General features: G+C 40.1%; 1 non-coding gene across 1 annotated transcript; it reads left to right on the forward strand.

The window, feature by feature from the left end:
* Positions 1-2,492: 2,492 nt before the first annotated feature.
* Positions 2,493-2,627, forward strand: LOC148094377 (small nucleolar RNA SNORA42/SNORA80 family). The gene has a single exon (XR_015716504.1). It is a non-coding gene; the product is annotated as a small nucleolar RNA SNORA42/SNORA80 family (small nucleolar RNA).
* The last annotated feature ends 3,122 nt before the right edge of the window (positions 2,628-5,749 follow it).

The raw sequence follows: 5,749 nt of genomic DNA on the forward strand, positions 1-5,749 counted from the left end.
AAGAACACAAGGTTATTAGAAGTGGAAGTAGGAGGCAGAAGAAGAGACCTGGAAGGAGATGCGACTAAGGAAAAATAGCAGAGATGCAATGTTGCTGGCTTTGCAGCTGGGGGAAGGGGCCATAAGCCAAGGAATGTGAGCGGCCCCCAGGAGCTGGAAAAGGCAAGGGAACAGATTCTCCCTAGAGCCTCCAGAGCGGAAGGAGCCCTGCTGACGCCTTAATTTTAAACCAGTGGGACCTGTGTCAGGCTTTCAACCTACAGATTATAAGAGAATAAACAGGTATTGTTTTAAGCACCAAGTCTGTGGGCATTTGCTATGGCAGCCGCGGAAAACTAATGCAGGGTCTTTCTGTTCATAATCTTGGTGACATTATTCTGCCCCTCAGGATGTATTTGTTACAGAGGTGGCACACATGATTTTTCATGTACCCTGATGGGACACGCTAAGCCCCTATGCCCTGCAAATACGGGTACAAATTGTCATCACATCTGAAACCTCAGTGAGAGCCTGCCCTAGGAAGACGAACTTAGTGGAGCCAGCGGTCCTGAGCATGTTCCAGAGCTGTCCAGAGCACCCACGTTCTGCCTCAAAAAACCCTTCTGCGCTTCGCAACCTTGTCATCACTACAGACCCATGGGCCTCAAGGCTTAAGAGATTATACGCGTGTTAATTTTTAGCTAATTTTCTTATTTTTATTCATCAGAGATACATACGACTTCCAACTAAAGCTTGTGATTAGCATGAAGGAGCCAGAGCTCCCATAATGAGCTCATAGAATTCCAGGCAAAAACAAAGCCAGGAAACTTTAGAAAACCCTCTCAGTCCAATCCTCAGTAAACGCTGGACTTCTCTAAGTTTTTATTTAATATTTAAAATACTTGGTGAAGCCCATTACCACCTCTATGGCTTCATAAAGGCCGTGGATTGAGAAACACTAAAAAATATTTTATTTGCGTGATCCTTTTAGATCCAGAACTTTATTTCTCAGTATCTAACTCCTTTCACCTAAGTGTTATTTCTAGGTGCCTTTCAGCTCTGTGGGTGGTACATTTTTTTCATTGTTTGGGAGATTCACTTCAAGGTCAGCTTAGATTCTGATCTGCTCAGCAATGGTGACATCATTGTGAGCCTTGGAGACCCCATAATCTGACACAGAAGTTTCCCCCAGTCTGTTCCTGGGAAGGAAAACAAATTCCCTGAAATCTCTTTTTATGGACCATATGCTCCCACTCCAGAAAGAGTTAAAGCACATGCCTCCCGCCCCAGGGAGTGTAAACTGTTAAAACCACTGTGGGAAACAGTTCATTATCTACTGAGGTTAAAGATATGCATAACTTATGACCCAGAAATTCCATTTCTAGGTTTATACTCAAAGAAGACAGGTAAAAGACTGCTCGTTGCAGCATTATTCATAACAGTCCAAACTGGAAACATCTTTTTGAGAATGTTCCCTGAAGTGGTGTGTTTATACAATGTAATGAGTGGACGTTGCTACATGCAACAGCATGAATGTATCCCATGTTTATAATGTTAAATAAAAGAAAAGAAACACATAGGAATGTTCTATGGTTCCATTTACATAATATTCCAAACCCAGATGAAATCACAGTGCTTATGGATTCAGACTTAGGAGACACAATTCTAAAGGAAAGGAAAGAAATAGTTACCAAAGAAGTTTAATAGTCATTACTCTTGGGAGCCAGGAAAGGATGATGACCGGGAGGTGACAGGAGAGGGACTCATGGGGTTCTAGTCATGTTCTATTTCTTCACAGTAGTGGGGCTTGTCCAGTGGCAAATCCCTGAGTTGTACATTTTCCTGTCTATGTACTATAGTTTACACTTTTAAAAAGAAAGTTTAATATTTTTATTCTGAACAATTTCCGTAAAAACAAATTTCTTAAATTTGAACTGTTGTTATTTTTATTTTCCATTATGACACATATTCATGAGCGTAAGAGAGCATTTAAAGAAAATCAGAAAGCTGGGGAAAATATCACCTCTTATTCTTTCTCCCAAAGACAAACCCTGTTAACATTTTGATATATTTCCTTTTAATCATCTTCTGTGAGTAGTTTTTTATGTTTTTTCATTTTGATTGTAGATGACCACATTTATTCAGATTTATATTTTAATATTTTTCACTTAACATTATCCTGTAAACATTTTCTCTGCATGATTATTTCGATGACCACATAGTTCACTTGGTGATGCATCATTAAATGACGTACCAACTTGAAAAATATTTAGGTTGTTTCCCCTTTTTTCTAGTTATAAATAGTGCTACGGCAGAACTTTGTGTTTAGCTTTTTACATATTTCAAATTATTTCCTTAGAACTCATTCCTGGAGATGGAATTTCTAGAGCCTAAGATAGTGCCTTTCTAAGGCTTTTTATCTAAAGCATGTGCCTTTTCCAGAATCAGGGTTCAAGGTGCTTAACAAGTCTGAATTGGCTCATCTTAGATCATTTAGGATAGCTCCTCCCAGAACATGACACTGGATGTATGTCAGGCCCTTCTCTGTGGGCCTCACAGTGTATCCATGCCAGAGTAAATTGCAGCCTCAAACCATTGCCCAGCCTCCTTACCTGTGGGCTGTGAGCACTGAAGGGGGTTTTACAGTGTGGGAGGAAAAAGAAAAAAGGATAGCTCTCCCCCCAACTGCTGCTCCAGCCCGATGATACCCCTTGAATTGAGTTCATGTCCGTTTCTCTGTCTCCCCACCGAGATGCATAGCTTGGGTGTACTTAGGTCAGATTCCATAAAGGAGCAGAGCTATAAGCTCATCAATAAGTCTCTAAATGCTTACTGCAACAATTCTAGCAAAATTTTAGAATCCTCATTGGGAAATTAGAATATTAATGCCTATCCTGAAGAAATATTCGAGTATAAATTATATAATGCATAAAAAGTATTAAGTATGGTGTCTGCCACGTAACAGCCTGTCTACAGACATGAGCTCCTTTCCTCCCTTCCCTCCTGGGACTCATCTTTCCCCCTAATGGTGACAGGATCAAGGAAGAAAGAGAAAAAGGAAGTAAATATTCAGGAAACAAATGAACACTGTAGAAGTCATGACTGCCAAGTGTATTTTCTGAGGCAGTAACATGTATAGGATGGAATTAGAGAGGCACTTATCCCAAACCTTGCATTTACCTGGACTGCCACCACACCTGGGAATCTTACTGTTGAGTCATTCTTATAAGCTAAGGAATTGTCACCAGAAGTCTGAAACATTTGCCTCTTCATAGTTTTATCTAAGGTAGTGTTTTTCCAAATATGTTTATTTGACCATTTTAGAATCACCTGGTATATTAGGGCAAGCAAAGCTAGATGCCGTGACAAGCAGTCCCCAAATCTCAGTCACTTAACAGCATAAAGATGTAGTTGTTGCTCATTTCATAGCTCATTGTTCATTAGCAGGTCGTAAAGGGTGGTCTTCCCATCCAGGGGCCCTGTTTCTTTCCACTCAGTGCCTCTGCATCATGCAGAGCCTCCAAGTCCTCTGCTGGATCCTCTGATCAGCTGGCAGATAACAGAAGGAAAAAAACCAATGTAGAGGACTCGAGTGGCTTTAGGGACCAATGCTAGAAGCGACGTACATCACTTTTGCCTACATTCTATTATCAGGACTCAATTACACAGTCCCACACAGCTGCTCTACCTAAAAGGAAAAGGAAACAATTTTGGTGATCTCATTGCACACCTAGGTGCTTGTAAATATATAGATTTCAGTGCACATATTTGTTACATACTTGTAAATATATATATTCAGTAGGTCTGGGTATATCATATGATATGACAGATATAATAACATGTATATATGTTTGTTGAAAAACATCTGCTTGAATAATACACATATATATGTATGATGTATGTGATATATTTATATATATATAAATATATAAATACACACACACACACACACACACACACACACACACACACACACACACATATTACCCAGACCAACTGGATCAGAATCTATGGGGCCTAGGAATGTGATATTTTCATGGACACTAAAGCTGGAGCACTGGCCCAGAAATGGCTTTGATGGTTCCAGCCCAGGGAATAACTTTTTCCCAAGGGCAGCCCTATCATTGATCTTACCTTCAATACCAGGTTGTGTACCCAGAGTATTTCTGCAAATCTTTCTGAAGCTTCAACTGGAGTATCAGGACTCCCAGGATGGTTTCCCCTCAACACTCAGAGTCCAACATCCCATTAAGAGTGTGGGTAATATGACATTTGCCAGGTCCTTTCTCAGTAGTTTTATTCTTTTTTTTTTTTTTTTAATATATCTTTATTGATTTCAGAGAGAGGAAGGGAGAGGGAGAGAGAGAGACAGAAACATCAATGATGAGAGAGTCATTGATCTGCTACAGCCTGCAACTTGGGCATGTGCCCTGACCGGGAATCGAACCCCGATCGCCTGGATCCTAGGTTGATGCTCAACCACTGAGCCACACCCGGCCAGGCAAGTAGTTTTATTCTTGCTCAGGGGATATTGTAGAGTTATACTTAGGGACACAAGTAGGAACCAGTCTACTCAACTCAAATCTATTTGCTTTGGGGACATTGTTAAGGTCACTGTTCAAGACATCATTTTATGAGGACACCTGGAAGAAATTTCTCTCAGCTTTCAATACCATACATAGTTGTTTTTCCAAGAAAAATCAGTTTACTTGTGTCTTATATTCTGAATCATGGCATTTATTGTGTTTCCCCTTTGCATTGGCTGCTGGGAAGTATGGAGCCAAAACTTTAGACCATCTCTAGCAAGTGCACAGAACTTAATCTCAGTTACATCTTATTTTTCATGTTTAACCCAAATATTCTCATTTATTTATTTTCTTATCCTGCAAAGTGTACATATTTGCATATGCTACTTAATATCTACTTTGAATGAGCAGGTTGTGGAAATGGGTTATTAATTGTTATGATTTATGACAAAAAAAGTGAACAGAAATAGTGGTTCTTGATCTTTTGACCACGTTTTAACCCAAGGGAAATATTCCCCACAAATGACATGTGTGAAGCCTGATCACTCATTTAACCCAGTACCAACAGGTTTCCTCAGAGACCTCAGAATAGAGTCATTAATTAAAAGCCGATATACCCATTCAAGATCACTCTGTCCCAGTCTTCATCTCTTTTCCTGAGATGGGATCACCCTATTCTGGGCCCATAAATAGTACAGAAGCTAACTACCATCAGGGAGTAGAGTTTTGGATGAACAGCTCTTGGCTCTGATAAGTCTTGCTCTGTCCAAACTTTCCCTAAATAACGTTTAAATCAAATGATGGAAAGCAAGCTAGAAAAAATTGTGGTACCTTTAAGACATTATATGGCTATTATTTAGTAAAATTTGCACACGCTTAATTTAATAAGCAAGTTAGGGAGGAGACTGAAAAAAAGGTACCCAAATATCCATTCAATTAACTAAAATTTATTGAGCAACTCTTTATGTTCCAGGCAATTTGTTAGTGCCTCTTCTATGTCATTCCCATTTTACACACACACACCACACACACACACACACACACACACACACACACACACACGGTGCGAGATATTAAGAAGGTGTTGATGGAATTTCTTTCCGCAGCCCCTGAAATGGTCCTTGATTTGAAGGCGATTGCCTCCAGAGCCACGGCCTTTACCTTCAGCACCAAGGCCAGCGCACCTGGCTTGTGTAGGGTCTTGGAACCTTCCTCCGGAAACTTTCCCGCCTGTAACTGCAATA

The sequence above is a fragment of the Miniopterus natalensis genome, chromosome 1 (genome assembly GCF_054644295.1).
Source record: "Miniopterus natalensis isolate mMinNat1 chromosome 1, mMinNat1.hap1, whole genome shotgun sequence".
Classification (NCBI taxonomy): domain Eukaryota; kingdom Metazoa; phylum Chordata; class Mammalia; order Chiroptera; family Miniopteridae; genus Miniopterus; species Miniopterus natalensis.